We start from the raw sequence: 21,092 nt of genomic DNA, 5'->3' as shown, positions 1-21,092 counted from the left end.
TCCTGGAGGACGTGGGGGTCACTCCTGGCTCCAGGGGTGCTCCCAGATATCGATCCCAGCACGAGCAGCAGGGAGCAGAGCCACGGAAATTTGATTTTTTTTTATTTTTTTTTTATTTTTTTTTTATTTTTTTAGGTGATGGCAACGTGCTGAATCATGGCTTATTGCTACACCCAGAAAGAGGGGGGGAGCTAAATCAAATCACGCCCCGTGCCTGCAGGAGAAATGTCTTCAGGAGACATTGAAGGGTCATCAAAAACCCCTCCGTGCAGAAAGGGCCCCTGAAATGAAATTAAAAAAAAAAAAACAGTGGGAGTAGCAGAAAGGGATGAAATCATGGAAATGAAAGCCTAATTTTTAATTAAAGTCTCGGAGAACACTCACGGAGGTATAAATGCATATGCAAATGACATTATCTCGAGAAGACGAGATTACCTGGCCTGGAGTGGCAGTTGTTTACACTGCTGAATTTGGGTTATTTTAAATCTCGTTCTGGAAAGGCTCACAAAGACTTGGAGGTGTTGGGCACTCTGCAAAATGAGGGCAGGAAGAGGAAAAATTGTGGCAAAATTTGGCACAAAAATCTCAGGAGTGCAGGGCTGGCAGAGGGAAAGCCCCCAGCAGCACCAAGCTCGGCTTTGCCTCTCAAAACTTCGAGATTCACATCGTTCTGAAAATGAAAAAGCACAAATCTGATTCTTCATTATTTACTCATTGCTTTTGTTTTCTTCCCAGAGCTGGCTCAGGCTGTATAAATACTTCATGAGAACCTTATTTATATAGTCTCAAATAAAGTGAGGCTTCAAACTCAAAAATATTAACTCTGGGCTCCTCTGGTGCAGTAATTGCTTGCCTGTAAGTATAAAAGTTCGTTTAAAACGATATAAATACATCATAAACCACAATTCGAGTTAAAATGAAAAATTCAGATTTTAAAAGTTGGAGACAGGCACGGTAAGGGAAGCAATAAAGATAAAAAATAACCCAGGCTTAGGTGGGAGCTGGAAATGGGATCAGTGGGATGGGGCCGGGGCCGGGGGGGGTTCACGTGTCCCCTAATGAGCTGCTGCTAATTGGCTGCTGCAATTAGCGCAATGGCACCACAGACGCTGCCAGCTCAGAAATTACCAGGGCAGGGAAATTCCAGGAGAGCTCTGGGGTTTGGGCACCCCAAAAATCCCACAGGGACACGGGGCTGGGAAATCCAGGACAGGGAAATTGGGGAAAGGGAAATCCAGGGAAAAGGAAATCCAGGAAAGGAGAAATCCAGGGAAAAGGAAATTGGGGAAAGGGAAATCCGGGAAAGGAAATCCAGGGAAAAGGAAATTGGGGAAAAGGAAATCCAGGGAAAGGGAAATCCAGGGAAAAGGAAATCAAGGGAAAAGGAAATCCAGGAAAGGGGAAATCCAGGGAAAAGGAAACCCCTGAGGCCAGGGGGGCTCAGAGCCAGGGAGCAGCCAGGACCTTCCAGCACGGCCCAGTTTGCAATTTTTGGAATTGTTTTAATCAGGATGGGAGCTCTGAACACCCCAGAATTACAGCAGCCACTGAGCTCTGAGAGGGAGAATCCAAATAAAATAAAATCAGGATTTCTGCTCCAAGGGGTCTCCCAGCACTGGGAGCAGCCAGGACCTCGCAGCATTTTGGCATTTTTGGGGTTGTTTTTGTCAGGATGGGAAGATCTGAACACCCCAGGAATGAATCACTCACTGAACTCCAAGGGGAGAAATCCAAATAAAATCAGGATTTCTGTCCCAGGGCTCTGCCAGCATTAGGAGCAGCCAGGACCTCGCAGCATTTTGGCATTTTTGGGGTTGTTTTTGTCACGATGGGCAGCTCTGACCATGCCAGGACTGCAGCCCGCTGGAGTTTCACCCCAGCCCGAGACCCAGGACTCGCTCCTGGATTTCTCCCCAAACACCTGTGGGTGTTTTCCCTTTGCTGAGATCCCACAGACTCTGCAGACAAACCCTTAATTCAATTATCTCAGCTGCAGCTGCTCTCCTTGAAACACAAACTCGCTGGGAAGCACGCAGGGAGTGCCTGTAAATTATTAAATTATTGAATTCCTATTTTCATTTGTTTTCTTACATTTGTAGCTCCCTCCCCCCACCCACCCTCCCAACACCTCTTTATATATAAAAAAAAAATAAATAAAAAATAAAAAATAAAAGCAAAAGAGACACAACAACAACAACAAGCCCCGAGCAGGTATCAGGCTGTTAATAATTGATGAAGCATTTGTAAACCCTTAGCAATGAACAGGAGAGTGGCACATGAATAAAACATGGGCACAGGCTCTGGCTGGCAGCACCAAACGCTGAGCTCGGCTCTGGAGCAGCTTCTGTGCAGCACGAGAATAAAGCCGGGCTTGGGTTTGTGTGGGAGGGGTCAGGGGAAGGGGCTGGGGGGCAGAACTCACCTGGGCAGGTGTCTCAGACCTCCAGCAACGGCCTGGGGTGTTCCTGAACCTCTGTAGAATAATAACAATAAAAATAAAAACAAAAGTAAAAATAAAAATAAAAATAAATTTATTGCTACAGTTGTGTTGTTGTTATTATTATTACTATTACCACTATTATTACTGTTACTACTACTATTACTATTATTGCTACAATTGTGATTTAGTATTACTATTATTACTATTATTACTATTTCTATTGTTCTTACTATTACTAATTAATATTACTATTGCTACTTCTATTACTATTACTATTGCTATTACTAATTATAATTACTATTATTATTATTCCTCCTCCAAGAGGAATTATTTCTTTGCTGTTTTCACTGTTGTTTCACCCAATTCTTTGCCCACCCAGGCAAAGCAGATTCACAGTTATGAAACGCAGAAATCCTTCACAAATCTGGGCTGGACACCCCAAATTTCACCGATTCCACCCCAGTCCCTCTCCCTCCCCTCCTGCCCTTCTGTTTGCAGGTTCTGGATTTCCAAATACTCCCAGTCTGGATTTCCAATATCCCAGTTTGGATCTCCAGTACCCCAGTCTGGATTTCCAAATCCTCCAGTCTGGATTTCCAGTACCCCATTCTGGATTTCCAATATCCCAGTCTGGATTTCCAGTATTCCCAGTTTGGATTTCCAGTATCCCAGTCTGGATTGCCAATATCCCAGTTTGGATTTCCAGTATTCCCAGTCTGGATTTCCAATATCCCAGTTTGGATTTCCAGTATCCACGCCACTCATGAATTATCTCTGTCACTCTTGAATTATCCACATCACTCATTAATTACCTGAGTCACTCATTAATTATCCACACCACCCCCTCCCCTAATGCCAAACACGAGCAGATTCCTGCAGGATTTGGGGGAATTCCCTGTCCCAGAGCTGTCCCCGAATTTCCCAGCCCTGCTCTGTCCCAGCTCCTCTCGGGGATTCCCTGGGAATGTCCCAAAATACAAAATTTCCCACCCAGTGAGCAGCTGGGGATCTCTGCCTTCCCCCTGTCGATATTTCCATCCCTGGCTCTCTTTAATTGCCATCGACTGCGGGAGGTGCCTTTGGTGCAGGCAGCAGCCAAAGCGATATTGATCCAGAAAATGAACTTTTCTGTGGCTCCATCACTGGAGGAGGTGATTTCAGAGAGGGAACTGCAGCAGGGTTCACACTGAAATTCCTCCTTCTGCTCCACCGAAGGGCTCTGGGAGGAAAAAAAAAAAAAATCACATTTCTGCTGTTTAATGCAAAAAAAAAAAAAAATTAAATAAATAAAAGCCAAGCTGCTTTGGGGAGGATGAAATTCAGCCTCGTTGCTCCTTGTGTTGAAATGGGAGAGGAGGAAATTAGAACAAAAGCAGATTTCACTTTTAATCCTTCACATAAGGAGATTTTGTGGTGTCACTTTTTGTCACGGCTGCGTGTCCCATTCTGGGGAAACAGCGGCCAGAAAACAAATCAGAAAAATCTTTGCTCGCATGAATTTGTGGTGCCACACTCAGCTCTGTCAGGCACTGAAGGGGTGGGAGGTGTGGGCCCGTCCCTGCCCGTGGAATATTTGGGATTCAGGGAATTCTGGGCCCCATTTCTGTGCTCTTGGGGTCTGTGGCCTCATCCCCGCCCTCACAGGAACCTCATTAATGGAAGCTTTTATAAATTAAATTAATGCACAGCGCTTTGATTCCTGGAAAAATGGGACCCTCATCCTGGAAAAATGGGATCCTCATCCTGGAAAAATGGGACCCTCATCCTGGAAAAATGGGACCCTCATCCTGGAAAAATGGGATCCTCATCCTGGAAAAATGGGACCCTCATCCTGGAAAAATTGGGATCCTCATCCTGGAAAAATGGGATCCTCATCCTGGAAAATTGGGATCCTCATCCTGGAAAAATTGGGATCCTCATCCTGGAAAAATGGGATCCTCATCCTGTGTCTGAATTTCCAGCAGGACATTCTTGCCCTGGCATTTTTATTCCTGAATTTCCACCAGGACCCTCTGATTCCTGGAACCATGGGATCCTCATCCTGTGGCAGAGCTGCGCCCAGTTTTTATTTTTAACCTTCAAAGGCTGGAGAATGCCCAGGTTTGAAGAGTTTTCCTGCCTATACCTGATGAAAAAAGCAGAAGCACCATGGGAAGAGCCCCACGAAGCTGCTGGGGGGAGTTTCCTGCTCAGGGATCAAAGCCCAGGATCAAGAACTGGAGATTTTCTCCCCTCCTGTCCTTGCTGTGCTCATCAAGGGCTGCAGCCTGAGCGAGAAGAACCAGCCTTGAGGGCATAATTATCCCAGGAAAATCAAACATTAGGAAAAGCAGCTTGAAGGGGGTTTTTTTTATTTGGTTATCATTAAGGGAAGTGTGAGTGGAAGATGTAAATAACCTGACTCGTTTGTAATCAGGAGGAGCAGTCAGAGCTGGAGGGAGGATTCCTGCCAGGGCTCTGTTCCAGGGCTGTGTTTGGGGTCTGGTGTTGGGGTTTGGTTATTGCTGGAAGGGCAGAGGGATGAGGAACCTTGGGAATGTGAAATTCCCCCTCCCATGGGCACAGCCAGGGGCAGGATTTGGGCATGGACAAACCCCAGTCACTGCCCAGGGGATTTCCTCTCTGGCTCCTTCCACCTGAGACCTGGAAATGCTTCCCTGGGAGAGCAAGGAGGGATTTGTCTTCCCAAACCAGCTCTGGGTCTGCTGGGACATAAAATCCAGCACTGAGAGAGAAAAAAACAACGGGAAGGATTCCACTGATTGATGGATGGAAAAATAAAAATATAAAAATTTGCCTTCACAAACAAAGTGTAGGTTTGCTGATCAATGAAATTGGATATTGAAAGGTGGAAGAAGCAATGGGGGAAAACCATGAATTGTGTAAGAATTAAAAATGCCAAGGGAGGGTTGTACATTAGAGGGGAATCTCAGGGATCAGGGGTTTGGGAAGTCTGGGCCTCTCAATGATCTCAGCCCATGGGGAAAGAGAGAGGGAAATTGGGATAAAAAGGGAGGGGAGTCCTCCAAAAATGTGAGAGAGCCCAGGGGAATGTCCCATGGCCTCTGCCTTTATCCCAATAAAGCTCCAGGGCTCCTCTGGCTCCTTTTGGACACTCTGGAGTTTGTGGGTTCATTTTCCTGACACTGGGAATTCATTCCTGACCCCCAAGCTGCCCCTGGGGGCCAGGCCAGCCCTGACCCCCCCATCCTGGAGCCCTGAAATGTTTTTTTGTGCAGCCCCAAATCCCCCCCCGACCACCCCTGGCCACTGACACCCCGTGAGCATTCCCTGGCATTCCCTGGCAGCTTTTCCAGGCCAGCCTTGAAGGGTCTGGGGGGCACAGGGACCCCCCTGGCAAATCTGGGCTCTGCTCCCATTTCCCTCTGCTCAGCCCGACCCAGGCAGGAGCAGATGGGGAAAGGCTGGGCTGGAGCCACAGCCCTAAAATCCATGGAAAAATCCATTTAGAAAGGCAAAGGGCCCGGACAGAATGGATTCCCACACAGCCCCTGCTCTGAAGTGCAGGAAAAGGCTCGGAGTTCACTTCCCTGAGCTTTTATCTCCTCCGGGTTGTCTTTTTTTACCACTCAGGCTTTGGGTGGTGGAGGGCAGAGCACAGGGCACGGTTCTGCATCTCCCTCCAGCTTCTAAACCTGAGCTGATTCATTTCTAAAGCTCCCGAGGTGCTCCTGGAAAGGGAATTTACAGACAGGCTGTGAAAACAGAGTCAGGCTGGGCTGAAACCCCTCCAGACCCCAGCGCCCTCTCCCCTCCCCTTCCCCAGATTTTTATGGACATTTCTGCCCACGTGGAAACTCCTTTGGCCAAAACCCTGCCCTGCAGAGAACAGAAAATCAAACAAAGCCAGAGCAGGGCTCACAAACCTTCCCCAACATCCCAGCCCTGCCCTGACTTTTCTCCCCCAACTCTTTCACGCCAAACTTTGCAATGTGACTCCAAGGCTCAGGAACGATTCCCCCCGATCTGCTGGAATTGGTGCAACACGTTGTACATGCAAATCCTCCTTTCAAAGCTTTACTTTTTGCTTTAATCACCAGCATTAAAAGGGCCTCGTGTTTCCCTTTCATCTGGCAGCAAATTAATTATAAAAGCTATATGGTAATATTAATATTGTCTTACTGGAGATCAATGGGTTTATTACCTTTGATTCTAGCATTGCTCACTCGGTGACAAAACCTATATTTGTATCTCCCCCAAACTTCAGGATGGGAAATTCAGGTAAAGATTTAAATAGAAATGTTTTATCTTTTTTAAAATGTTGACTCGGCTAAAAGTTGGAAAAGACAATTGGGTTCAGTGTTAGGGGAGGAAGGTCAGAGAATCCTAAATTCCCATTTAAAGGGTTTTTTCCCCTTGCTTTCAGCACCAAGGGAAGGAGAAGATTCTGGGGAGTGGAACCTCCCCAGGGGAGAATTTGGATTTCAGTGGGGCCACAAACTAATGCAGATCTTCATTTTCCATGGGAAAAGGCAAACTGAGAATTTGAGATAAAATCAGGAATTAGGGGAGCCATTGGTGCAGTGGCACTGGGAGAATTTGGGATAAAATCAGGAATTAGGGGAGCCATTGGTGCAGTGGCACTGGGAGAATTTGGGATAAAATCAGGAATTAGGGGAGCCATTGGTGCAGTGGCACTGGGAGAATTTGGGATAAAATCAGGAATTAGGGGAGCCATTGGTGCAGTGTCACTGGGAGAATTTGGGATAAAAAAAGAGGAATTAGGGGAGCCATTGGTGCAGTGGCACTGGGAGAATTTTTTTTCAGTGAGATCTGCCTCAGAGCCTGAGAGCTGAGCAAGACCTGGCACAAAGCTCGAGCTCCCAGTGCTTATCCCATCATCTCCTTGCTGCTGGTTACTGGTTTCATATTTAGAAAACATAAAGCTTGAGGGCAAGGGGGAAAAAAAAAAACCTGAAAATGAGGTTTTGGGGGCTTATTTAGCAATTGACCCTTTTCTCAGCACGCTCAGCCTTACACTCAATTACATTGCTAGGCAACAGCTCCTGTCAGGCCTAAGTGGATCCCGGGATTAATCCACGATCAGTCAGGATACACATTTATTCACCTGCCCTCACAAGAGTAATAGGATTTTTCTGGGCCCGGCTTAATTCCCTAGATGAGGCTGACACTGAATTAAAGCTGCTTATCCTGGCTCGTGGTGAGGAGGAGAATCCCAGGGGAGGGGAAGGTGAGGGAGACAGAGCAGGGACAGAACCTGGGATTAGAAACCCCGGAGGAGGCAAAAATATCATTAAATAAAACATGAGAAGTCAAATTCTGCTTTTGCCGGGCATTGCACACATCCCTGCTGTGCTCCTCACCAATCCTGGGGGGTGCAGTGGGGCTTTCCCTGGGCTCTGATTCCCTGATTCCCACCCTCCCCTCTCTGGAATTCCCAAAGCAGGAGCCGTGGGGATGGATGGAGAGGCTGAGCTGGAGCAGGGACTGGGCACAGCTAAAGGGATAAAATCGGAATTTATTGAAAGGATTCACCTTGGGCAGTGCTGGGGCTGCACCCAAATCAAACCCGGGGTGGATCCTGGGCACGAGTTTTATACTTTTATGAGTTTTACACTTTTATGAGTTTTACACTTTTATCAGTTTTACACTTTTATAAATTTTGGTCCATTTTGGGGTCAATGATCCAAGCACAGCCCCAGGCTCTGGGGTCTCAGCCTCCCTTCCCTTTGCTGCTGTTTCTGATTTTTGGGTACTGGGTGTCCTCGATTCTCCAGCTGGGAAGGGATTGTGGTGTCCAACTCCCCTGTGAATGGAACTCACCAACACCTTACTAACACCTTACTAACACCTAACTAACACCTAACTAACACCTAACTAACACCTTACTAACACCTTACTAACACCTAACTAACACCTAACTAACACCTAAATAACACCTAACTAACACCTTACTAACACCTAAATAACATCTAACACCTAACATCTAACTAACACCTAGCACCTAACTAACACCTTACTCACACCTTACTCACACCAACGCGAGGTTCCAGAGCTGCACACGGAGCAGCAGAGTCTGAAATCCCCAAAGCTGAGCCCCGAGGCCTCGGGGGGATCCCTGATGTGCCTGAGCTCCCCTGCAGGGTCACTGAAGGGCGTCTCCAAAAACTCTCCTGGAGCTCAGCCATTGTTGTGCAGCTCTTCCCTGGCACGAGCAGATGACATTTCCTAACTGGGGAAAGGCCTATTAATCTATTATTAATTAATATTCCATATGCTGCCTCAGAGGCAGGGGGGATCTTTTGAAGCCATCTGGATTCTCGCTGCTCTGGAGCAAAGCCATGGTGCCCTGTCTGCTCTGGAGCAGGGTCTGGGGAATGGGGATGGGATGTGAGCCTGGGCCAGCTGCCCCACTGTCCCCACGGTGCCACAAACACAGCCCCAGGCCCGTGGGGATGTGGCAGCTGCACACAATGGCCCCATCTGTCCCAACCCCGGGGTTTTTATGGGCTCTGTGCCCCTCTGGCCCTGGCACACAGCCTGTGTCCCTGTGGGGCACGCAGGGGTTTCTCCCTGAGCACTGCAGGCAGCTCCTGCAGGAGAGGTGACACCTGGGCTGGGGTCACACCTGGGCTGGGGTCACACGGGGATGGGGTCACAGGGGGATGGGGTCACACGGGGATGGGGTCACACCTGGGCTGGGGTCACACCTGGGATGGGGTCACACCTGGGATGGGGTCACACGGGGCTGGGGTCACACCTGGGATGGGGTCACACCTGGGCTGGGGTCACACGGGGATGGGGTCACACGGGGCTGGGGTCACACGGGGCTGGGGTCACACGGGGCTGGGGTCACACCTGGGATGGGGTCACACGGGGATGGGGTCACACCGGGGATGGGGTCACACAGGGCTGGGGCCACACGGGGATGGGGTCACACGGGGATGGGGTCACACCTGGCTGGGGTCACACCTGGGCTGGGGTCACACGGGGATGGGGTCACACCTGGCTGGGGTCACACCTGGCTGGGGTCACACCTGGCTGGGGTCACACAGGGCTGGGGTCACACAGGGATGGGGTCACACAGGGCTGGGGTCACACGGGGCTGGGGTCACACCTGGCTGGGGTCACACCTGGGCTGGGGTCACACCGGGCCAGGATTTGCTGCAGGAACAGGGAATTACTCCGGGAATGAGCAGAGATTTTGACATCAGTGCTGGGACAGGGCTGTGCCAGCCTCGCCCCTGCCTGTCCCCCACTGTCACCGCCTGGATGGGGCATTTGGGGATTTCACCTGAAGCCTCATGTTTTGGCTTTTCTATTCTTCAGATTCTGCTCTGCGTCAGTGTATGACTCTGAACTCCATGCAAAGTGTTAGCGAGTTCTCCTCACAATTTAACCAGATAAAAAATCCTTTTTTGGCCTAAAAACCAAGGACAAGCTGCAGCTTCAGCCCCAAAAAAGTGCAAACAACACAAATCGAGGAGAGCAAGAGAATCAAACTTCATAACCTGGAGCTGTAATTGGACAATTAACCCCAATACATAAATAGACCAAAACTTAGAAAAATATGAAAACTCATGACCAGTCCCTCTTATCTTGTGGATTATTATTTTATCTTGGATCTTATGTAGAGCTCCCAAAACGTGGAATTATTTTCACCTCCTCCCAAAGGCACCACCCAGCTCACAACTGGAGGCAAATCCTTCCCCCCAAACCCCCCACGGGGTGGGGGAGCCTGGAGGAACCATCGGGATTTTGGGATTCCCTGTGGGAAACAGGAGCCGTGTCCAGGAGTGTGGAATTGCCTCCAGCTCTGCTTTCCACCCTCCCTCCTGTGCAGCTCCAGCTCTGCTCTGAATTCCCAACATTTCCAGCACAGGGATTTCACCCCCTAAATCACTTTTACCCCCTAAATCACTTTAATCTCCTAAATCACATTCTCCCCCTAAAAAAAACATTTTTACCCCCTAAATCACTTTCATCCCTAAATCACTTTAATCTCCTAAATCATATTCTCCCCCTAAAAAGCATTTTTACCCCCTAAATCACTTTTACCCCCTAAATAAATTTCTCCCCCTAAATCACTTTCATCCCTAAATCACTTTCACTCCCTAAATAATTTTCTCCCCCTAAATCACCTGCAGCAGAATCCCAAACCCAGCACCAGGCAAAGCCACACTGCTGCGTGGGATTTACATAAACTGAGCACTCAAAACCTCTAATATTTAAATTGTTATAACAAAGCAGAAAAAAAAAACAAAAAAACAACTCTTCCAAGCTCTATGACAACCCCATGAATATGTAAATTAGAATGCAAAGACAATTTCCTACTGGATCCCAGTAAATATTGAGGCAGAGCTGTGGAACATTAAGTGGCAGATTTAGGTCCGGCTTCACTTCTTTTTTATTTTTTTTTTTTTTTTTTTTAAATACCACACTTAGAGACCGATTTGATTGTAATGCACGGAATCTGCCGAGGATTGCAGCCAGCTGATGGCATTGTTAAATCACACTTATTTTGGCATTTCTTATTGAAAGCAATAGAAGAGCAACCAGTGGTGATAAATTTGTTTGTGGAGAGCAGCGTGGCTTGTCAGAGTTGTACACTGTTGTAACTAGGGCAAAATTACACTATAAATTCGCAGGTTTATTGTCTTTTTTCTTCCTTTTTTTTTTTTTTTTTTTTTTCTTTGGTTGTTCTTTGTGACCTGCTTTTCATATTCTACGTGCAAGGGTGCTGTGGAAAGAGAGAATTGTAAAATCTGGGGTTGCTGTGCAGCAGTGTGGGATCTCCCAGGGGAAAAGTCTTATCAAATTCACCTTCTTCTTCTCCAAAAAAATGGGATCTCCCAGGTGTCTCTATGGAATTCACTTATTCTGCCCCAAAAATGGGGATCTCCCAAGGGAAAAGGTTTCTTGAATTCACTTTATTCTATTCCCAAAATTGGGATCTCCCAAGGGAAAAGGTTTCTTGAATTCACTTTATTCTGATGCAAAAATTGGGGATCTCCCAAAGGAAAAGGTTTATTGAATTCACTTTATTCTAGTCCCAAAATTGGGATCTCCCAAGGGAAAAGGTTTATTGAATTCACTTTATTCTGATCCAAAATTGGGATCTCCCAAGGGAAAAGGTTTATTGAATTCACTTTATTCTATTCCCAAAACTGGGATCTCCCAAGGGAAAAGGTTTATTGAATTCACTTTATTCTATTCCCAAAATTGGGATCTCCCAAGGGAAAAGGTTTATTGAATTCACTTTATTCTATTCCCAAAATTGGGATCTCCCAAGGGAAAGGGTGTGACATCCCTGGTGCCATTCCCATCACACACCCCCAAGGCTGAGCTCCCTCTTGGACAATTCCAGCAGGCAGAGATTTCTCCTGGCGCTTTGGGATCTGCAATTTTCTCCCCTGCTCTGGGGCACCAGGGCTGGCTCTGGGAATGCCCAGCAGCTCCGGGATCGGCTGCTCCTCCCGAGCCACAAAAGCCAAAATTCAGAAGTGCTTGGAGCTGGAATCTCGCAGGATTTGTTGCATACGAGGCAATAAACGACTGCTCCAATTGACGAGATGCCACAGCACAGCAGTTTATTTTAATTATGCTACAAAGGGAGGGATATTATTGTTCTTATGGAGCGACATAACAAGGAAAGGAGAAAAGAAAATTGTCTCCTGCTCTCCTCCTGAGAAGGTTTAGCAGCAGCGTCTTGTTTATCATGGAGGGCTCAGGGCAGCGGGATCCAGAAATAAAACATGAGGAGGAAACAGTTTGGAGAGGAGAGGAGATGAAAAAAAACCAAAAAAAACCCAAAACCAAACCAGGAAAAAATCACCCTAAAAGGCAGAAATGAAATCAAATTCCATTGCCTCTCTCATCTTGAGTGGACACTGCTTTCATTTTCTGCAAAACCCTGGTGTTTTATACCGGGTTTCTCATTGGTCTTTAATTTTATTTTTTTTTAAATTTTCCAAGGCCACCTCCTGCCCAGCCTTTGTGTCCCAACTCCGGGAGCTCCGAAGCTCTCGGGGATTGCATCATCCTCCTGCAGCCCTTTCAGCTCGGGAAAAATAAAATAAAAATTAAAAGGAAAAAAAAAAAGGAAAAAAAGGGAAAAAAAAGGAAAAAAAAAAGGAAAAAAAGGGAAAGAAAAGGAAAAAAAAAAAAGGAAAAAAAGCTCGGTGTGAAAAAAACTCGGTGTGAAAAAAGCTCCGTGTTCAGTGTTCACGGCACTAAAGAAAGAAAAACCTCTGAGTTCAGCCCCAGCTTTGAATTCCTGGCAAATCTTGCTCCACACAGACACAGAATTCAGGCTCAAGAATTATTCTGAGTTGGTTTCTGGCCCCTCCTCAGGGAGAAATTGGGATCCAGGGGTGCAACAAGAGCCATCCTACAAAGGTGGCAGCAGCCTGCAGCACTGGGAGGATTTTTAGGAAATCTCTCCCTTATTGTAAGGCCAGAGATGAAAACACGTTAAAATGTGAAGGATTTGGTGGCTTTTTTCCCCCCTCCTCTGTTGATTGGAATTACCTGGGCAGGAAACATCTGTTTTTTCCCCATTAAAGAGCAAAGATTAGCAGGTTTTAGTTAAACTTGGCATTCTGTACTTATTTACTGGGACTTGAGCAGGGAAAAAAAAAAAAAAAAAAAAAAAGTTGGAACCTAATTACAGAGCAGATGCTGAGAGTGGTATTTATTCTCCAAAACCACACAGGTCATTCATTAAAATCTCAGTTTTAATTAGCAAACACCTGTTTTGTGTTTGATTTTACACTGATCTGGACTGGCTGCAATTTGCTTTCTTCAGGAGCAGCAATTCCAGGGCCTGACAGGGCCAGGGAGGGCAGAGCTGCCCCAAACCCCCTGGTTCAGGGATTTCACTGAGCCCAGGGATAAAACTTGAACTTAAACTCCGATCTAATCCCAGCAAAGCTGCCCAGGACTGAGTTTAATCTGAGGAAGAAAACAAAACTCGTGCTGGAGCAGCATCTTCTTCTTGGGCCTCACAAACCCCAGTCCTTGAAAAGTGCATTGAACACCACAGCGAGCCCTGGAAATGCCTTTTGCTGACAATGCCGAGCTGAGCTGTGTTTTTGTGGATGCAAATTAGCCCAGATAATGAATTCCTCTTTGAAATGGATGGATTTGAAGCTCGTGTTCTCTATCACAGCCACACGTTGCTCATTGTCCTCAAAGCACTCGATTTTCAAAAACATTCTGGCACCCACACAATCGCTGCTCTGGAATTTTTCAAAGCCCCTGAATCAATACCTGTCTTGTCCTTTAAATAAGGATGAAATAGTTCTCCAACTCCGAGAATGATGAGGCAATAAACCAATTACAGTAATTAAAGCTTTGCTGTAATAAGGGTCACCCAGACAGGCGAGTGATACAAGTGATACCTGTGATTAGAAAATTAATATCATTTAGGAGATGCTTCCTCCTCAAAAGATTCCACGTCCCGAATTTCTGCCACTGCTTCCTTGAAATCCACTGCAAAGGGGGGAAAAAACCTTTCCCTGGGGAAGGGGAAGAGATTTGGAAAGGGAGGAATCCACTAATTAAATGTAACTGTGTCAGCCTGAACGGTGGTTAATTAATCCAGGCCTGGGCCTGCCCTGCAGGGCAGCGTGTGAGGAATCCTCGGGGTGGAATTTATTTAGGGAGGAGATTTGGGGCAGCTCCAGCCCTGCTGCTGCTGCTGCAGGGGATGGGGACACGGAATTTGGGAATCTGCAACCCGGGGGTGTCCTAAAACAAGACCCCGGCTTTTATCACCCTCATGGTGAGGGAGGGCTGGGGGTTCCTGGAGGCAGCCTTTGAGCTCTGACATCCTTCAGTGGGTGTTTGAACCCCAGGTGTGAGGGTGATGTAAGGCCAGGTGTGAGGGTGATGTGAGGCCAGGTGTGAGGGTGATGTGACTCCAGGTGTGAGGGTGATGTGACTCCAGGTGTGAGGGTGATGTGAGGCCAGGTGTGAGGGTGATGTGAATCCAGGTGTGAGGGTGATGTGAGGCCAGATGTGAGGGTGATGTGACTCCAGGTGTGAGGGTGATGTGACTCCAGGTGTGAGGGTGATGTGACTCCAGGTGTGAGGGTGATGCTGACAGCCCTGGCTGCCTTCCTCACCCCATTTGCTGCCCCACAACCCTCCCGTGGCCGTGGCCCTGCTGGCCTGGAGCCTTGGCACCCTCAGGCAAAGGGAGGCACAAACCCAGCGAGGCTTTTCCCAGCCCTGGTTTGGTGTTCGCTGTGGAAACCACGCCAGGAGCAGCCCTGAGCGCTGGGGATGGGATTTGGCAGAGTTTGTCCCCACAGGATCCACGGAGGGGGCTCAGTGAGGCAGAGGGGGTTAAGGGACGAGGGTTGTTGTCACCGCAGAGGCGGGTGTGACACACAAAAGGCACACGACATTTCAGGAGGCTGATTTCTGTTTATTTGAACATCCCACCATCTTTTACACCCTCTGCACACTTCACACTTTCTCACTGGTCACAATGAATCAGCACAGCACTCATTGCTGGAAAGTTCTCCCCCATTCTTCCCGGGACATTCCTCAAAATACTTTCCACTTTTGTCCCTGGTTATCTTCTTGTCTCCTCTTCTCTTCTTGGTCTCCACGCCCACAGCCTCGGTCAGAGAAAACTTCTCAAAACAAATCTCATTTATTAACCCTCTGTCACCCACAGAGCAGCCGCGGGTCCCACCATGGTTTATTTCTGAAAGGAATTTTACCAAGGCCGTTGGTATGGAGAGAGGAAGAGAAGAGAAGAGAAGAGAAGAGAAGAGAAGAGAAGAGAAGAGAAGAGAAGAGAAGAGAAGAGAAGAGAAGAGAAGAGAAGAGAAGAGAGAAGAGATAAGCGAGAAGAAACCTGCAGCTGGGAAAAAAAAAAAAAAAGTTTAAAACTTTTAAAAGTTTTTAAAAACTTATTAAAAAAAAAAAGTTTCGTGACAAACAGAGGTGGGGGTGGTTTTGCCCCAATGAACATGATGTTGATTTATTGTAACCGATGACTAAGGTGTGAAGTGTAGAGGGAAGAAAAGGCAGCGTGCCGCTGTAACAAAGCTGCACCGCTGCCGGGATTCGCTTCCCGGGCAGGAAGAAGAAAGAGCTCAGGGTTACCTGGAATAATTGGAACTGCACAGCCCCGGAGAATCACCAAAGGTTTGGGGCTGCTCCCTGCAAATCCTCACCAGAGCTGCTCAAACAAGCCCAGCACAGAGCCCCGCCTCGCTTTTCACCCTGACAGCCTCCTGTGCTTCCCAGACGAGATAAAATGGAATTAAAAGTGCCCCAGCAGCCTCCTCAGGTGAGCATCAGCCAAGCTCTGCTCCCTCCTCAATAGCCCCCGGAACTCGGGGTCACAGAAATTCCTCCCCCAAGAACAGAAGAGGCTCGGAAAGGCACGAACTGCTCCGAACCAGCTCTGCCCTTCATCAGCTTTGCTATCAGAGCAGCCTCCCTGCCCAGGCCACACATGACAGGTTTATTACCCTTCCTTTTGAAACGGAGAAATTGGTTCAGACTTTGGGATGGCTTTTAGCTACCACCAAGAGGGGAAAAAAAAAAAAAAAAACACAAACAAACAAACAAGGAAAAAAAAAACCAAAAAGGAGAATAAGAAGGGAAAGAATAAAGGAGGTGGATGTATCTTGTGAGATTTGTAAAGCTTTGTAGAAAATGCAGGCAGACAGACCAGTTGTGCTGCTGTCATCTTGTTTTCATCGAACTTTGGGCAACTTCAAAAGGAAATATTTGGGGTTTTAACCCTCTCCATGCCTGGTGGGTAGATCTGTCCATGGCTGATCTCCCTATGCAAAGGCAGAAATAGACCCTGTGGATCAGTGGTGTTTTATTGCATAATGCAGGCTAATTTAGATTTATTCCTGAATATCTAATGATCATTTGGTGTTCAGGCAAGGGGAATTAACAGAGCAATGGTGAAAAAACACTTTAAAAACACCTACAAGCAGTGACAATGCTCCTGAATTAACTTTAAGCCTGACATTAGTCCCACTAAAGACAGCAGGATTATTCCAGGGCTGGTTTTCCCAGCTGATGAACTGTTTTAATTGGGCTGAACCCACCGGATAAACATCTACAGGGGCAGCCCTGGGAAGGCACAAAGGAAAACCAGCCAGCAGTGGGAGCAGGCTCCTCTCAGGAATTATCTCTCTCTCCATAAACAACGGCAATCAAAGTCACTGCAATTAAAAATTTGGCACTTTCGCGGCGTCAGGGAGGAACATTTTAACCCCGAGAGGCAGAAAACCACATTTTTTAGGCAAAGCAGCCCCTTTCTGTTTTTTTTTCCAGGAGGAATTTCAGCCTCCTCACACCCACGGGAAGCGACTCAGCAGAGAGAAAAACGGGAGAGGAGGGAGCAGCAACTCCTGACAGAGAACAAATATTTACCCGGCGAGGCTCTGCAATAATCCAGTCTCCAAAAACCCCGGCACTGTTTAATCAACATGTTTGAGCACAAGCAGGGAACATTCCCGCACGAAGCTGGGGGAAGCCAGCCGAGTTTATGGACATAACCCCAATTAATCGGGCGTGTTTGGATTGCGGGGTCCCCGCTGAGCTCACGGCAGCTGCGCCCAGCCCTGCCCGCAAATATTTGAGGCTCCTGCGTGGGCAGGGTGACACGGGCACGCCATCAATTCAACAAACACGCTGCCAGGGACCATGGACTGCGAGAACAACTGCGGCCCAGGTGAGCAGGGACAGCAAAAATGGCTTTTTTTTTTTTTTTTTTTTTTTTTTTTTTTTTTTTTTTTAATTTTTTTTTAAAGGTTTGTTCAAGGCATGCGTGGTTCTGCTCCTCTCCAGCGGAGAAAAATCCTGATTTATTCATGGCAAAGTGCAGCACGCATAACAAATGGTGCAGGAATTAAAGGATGTGCTGGTTTGGAAATGACTCCGGCAGCCCCGGGAGTTGGTGGGGCCAGCTGGAGATGAGCTGGGGCGAGGATGTGCCAAAATCTCCTCGTGTTCCTGGACCAGCATCCGCAGCTCTGAACTCCAGAATTCCCTCGTGTTCCTGGACCAACATCCACAACAATGAACTCCAGAATTTCCTCCTTTTCCTGAATCAATATCCATAGCTCTGAACTCCAGAATTCCCTCCTTTTCCTGAACCAACATCCACAGCTCTCAATTCCAGAATTTCCTCCTTTTCCTGGACCCACATCCACAGCTCTGAACTCCAAGTGTTTCTCGTGCCACCATCCAGGCTGTGCTGGCCCAAAATGCTGCCCTGGATTCCATCCCTGGCATTAATGGGAGCACAGGGCTGGGCACTCGGGGCTTTTGGGATCCCAAATGTTCCTGCAGTGTCCAGAGGGGTCACCCCAGGCATGGAGAGCACCAGGATGTGGCACTCAGGGATGGAGCTGGGCAGGGAGGAGAGCTCTGGGAGCCAGGAGGAAACCCCAGGGGGATCACAGAGTTATTACAGAATTATCACAGAATTACAGAAATATCACAGAATTACTGAATCTTTGAATTACACAATCACTGAATTATTACAGAACTACAGAATTATCACTGAATCAGTGAATCATCACTGAATCATCACAGAATTATCACAGAATTATCACAGAATTACAGAATCTTTGAATCACAGAATTATCACAGAATTACTGGATCACAGAATCACAGAATTATCACTGAATCACAGAATTACAGAATTATCACAGAATTCCTGAATTCCAGAACTACACAATCACAGAACCACAGAATTACAGAATTAAAGAATCACAGAATTATGGAATTATTACAGAATCCCAGAAAGGATGGAAGCATGGCCAGTGCTGGGGGCAGGGTGGCCAGTGCTGGGGGCAGGGTGGCCAGTGCAGTGTCCCTGCAGTGCAGGAACAGCTGGAACAGCTGGATCTGACCCCGGCCTGACACATCCAAGGAATTCTGAATCCACGCTCGTGGCTCTGTGCCAGGCAAACAGGAAATATTCATCACTTCCCATCTTTCTTTTTTTTTTTTTTTTTGTCACCCTTTTTGTTCCCTGTAGCTGCGTTTATGCAGAGGGATGTTTGTGTTTGTGTTTACATGACTGTTATTAGGGAAGAGCTGCCAGTTTGACACTGCCTTTATGTGGGAGCCATCTCCCACTTTCTAATGCAGACTTGGCTTTTTGGTTTTGTTTTTTTTTTTCCCCCATTTTCTTTTCATCCTGGCTGAGGACGTGTCCTACTTTCTTGTTTAGAAGATGATATGCTTGCATTATGAATTCTAAATATAGGCTTTTATTTTTTTCTTTTTTTTCCCTTCTTCTCTTTTTTTTTTTTTTTTTTTTTCTTTTTTTTTTTTTTTTGTGCAGAGCAGGTTGACGTGGTCGTCAGAAGAAATGAATTCAGAGTTCCTCTCCTGCCCTGGGGGAGCTGTGCTGGGAGAATTTTATTCCAAGGTAGGGCAAAAACACGAAGCTGCTGATGTGTTCCAGGACAATTTGCTGCATGTTGGATTTTTTTTTTTTTAACCTGTTTTTATCATAATTTGGGACTGGCAGGGCCTGTGGAGGGAGGGGAGGGAACAGAAAAAAAATCACATGAGCCAAATGTCCACTCAAAATCCCCTTCCCAAAGAGCCAAACTCATCAAAACCTGTGTTTTGATGAAATTAAATTGATTGAGGGGATTCAGGAGGGAATTTAGGGAATCCAGAATGGATTTGGGGGATCCAGAATGGATTTGGGGGATCGTTCAGCCCAGCCCTGTGCCCACCCTGCTCTCCCAAAATTGGGAATTTCACTGCCCTGCTTTGTCAGCCCTGACTGCACCAAGCCCCCACCTCTGACCCCTCCTGGCTGAGCTTTTCCCAAAATTCCTCATTGTTTCCACCTGGGAGCAGAGCCTGGAGGTGACTCAGTCTCCTGAAGAAATGAAATTATTGGGTTGTTTGGAAAAGGAGAAGATGGCAAAGGCCCGAGTGCCACAGAATGAAGGGTTTGCAGCAGGGAGCTCCAAGGAACACAAATCTCCTCCTTGGGAAGGAGGAACATTCCAGAACCTCCAGGAGCAGCTCTGTGGGAACTCCCAGCCCCCAAAATCCAGGAATCTCCCAGCTCCACCACCCTAAAGTCTGACAGAATCCTGGGCAGGGTTAAAGGGAATTAATTACCAATCAATAATCTCATGGATTAGCCCCATTTCGTGGGAGGAGCCTGGCTGCTTGTCACTCAAATCTTCATTTTTGGGGCTGTTCCTGTTTAAAATTCCAGAACCGCCCCCCTCTGTGTTAGGGAAGCCAAGGCTCCCTTTTCCTCTCCCCCTGTAATTTCCCCTCCATCAGGGGCAGCTCAGCTCAGCAGCCACGACCTGGGATTGTTCCAGCCCTGTCCCTGTGACATTTCATTAAGCTGCTCGTTTAAAGCTTATCATTAGAGGGACTGGAGCCTTGCTGGAAGAACTTAATTGCATCCTATTTTCCCTGCCTGAAGATGCATTGGAGGAGTCAGTTTTGCATTTTGATTTTTTTTTTTTTCTGTCTCTCTTTCTTTCTTTTTTTTTTTTTTTTTTTCTCCCAAGGTCTTCGTGCTGCACGGAATTTTAAATTCCTCCATCTGCTCTGCTCCCTCTTCACCTGGGGCTGGCAGAACCCCTGCTATCAGAACTGTCAATATTCCTGTTCTTCCCTATTTCCTCAGTTCCAAGAGAAATGGAGATTACAGCCACTGGAGTCTCCCTGGGAAAAGGCCTTTGCATGGGTGGAAAAGACAATAAAAAAACCATAAAAACATATAAAATAATGTTTCTCCTTCGCTGTGAGCAAAACCTGTTGTTCTTTCCTTTAATAAACCCCAAACAGTTCTTTACCCCACGCAGGGGGAAATTCCAGCTAAAACAAAACAAAACAAAAGGGTCAGAGCTGGAGGCAGGACAGCCTGACCTGGGCACAGAAATCCTCCTGTCGTGCCCTTGCACCGTTCCTTTCATGGAGTGTGAAATTCTCTCTCTGTGTCCTCCACAAGGTGAACTGGAGCCCCGGGCGAGCTTGGAACCAGGAAAGCAAAGGGCAGGGAGAGTTTGTTTTGTGCAGAAAAAGCTGCTGGAGCTTTTTCCTGAGCGAGGGGCAGCTCAGCAGGGCTTGTAATTCCAAATTTTGGGATTGTGGGGTGGGTTAGGATGATCCCAGGGCTCAGCAGGGCTTGTAATTCCAAATTTTGGGATTGTGGGGCTGCAGGGGTGATCCCGGGGCTCAGCAGGGTTTGTAATTCCAAACTCTGGGATTGTGGGGTGGGTTGGGCTGATCCCGGGGCTCAGGAGCAGCCCCTCACTCACCTGGGCCCCGCCCTGTGTCACCTGTGCCCTGTGAGCTCCACTCGGAGCATCCCTAAAGCACAGAGTGCCCTAAGCCAGGCTGGGATTAAACCTCAGCTGCTCCAGCCCTGAGCTGGCACCAAGAACCCCAAAATATCCCAGGGCTGGGAGGAGGAGGAAAGCAGCAGCCCTGTGGAATTGCTTGGCTCAGAAATCCCAGGTTTGTTTCGTGCAGGTGCCTGGGCAGAATCCAAAGGTTCCTCTGTGCTCGGGCTCTGGGCTGGATCCCTCTGGATGATTCTGGATCCCTTTGGATCCCTCTGGATCCCTTTGGAGCTCTCTGGATCCCTCTGGATTCCTTCTGGATCTCTCTGGATCCGTTTTGGATAATT

At 47.4% G+C, this 21,092-nt stretch overlaps 1 long non-coding RNA gene across 1 annotated transcript; it reads left to right on the top strand.

The window, feature by feature from the left end:
* Positions 1–16,549: 16,549 nt before the first annotated feature.
* LOC148221002 (uncharacterized) lies at positions 16,550–20,581 on the top strand. The gene is made up of 3 exons (XR_015808644.1): positions 16,550–17,138; positions 18,762–18,848; positions 19,969–20,581. It is a non-coding gene; the product is annotated as an uncharacterized LOC148221002 (long non-coding RNA).
* Positions 20,582–21,092: the final 511 nt, after the last annotated feature.

The sequence above is a fragment of the Sturnus vulgaris genome, chromosome 28 (genome assembly GCF_052056855.1).
Source record: "Sturnus vulgaris isolate bStuVul1 chromosome 28, bStuVul1.hap1, whole genome shotgun sequence".
NCBI lineage: Eukaryota > Metazoa > Chordata > Aves > Passeriformes > Sturnidae > Sturnus > Sturnus vulgaris.
The sequence above is the reverse complement of the archived record's forward strand: the minus strand, read 5'-3'. Positions and strand labels throughout refer to the sequence as shown.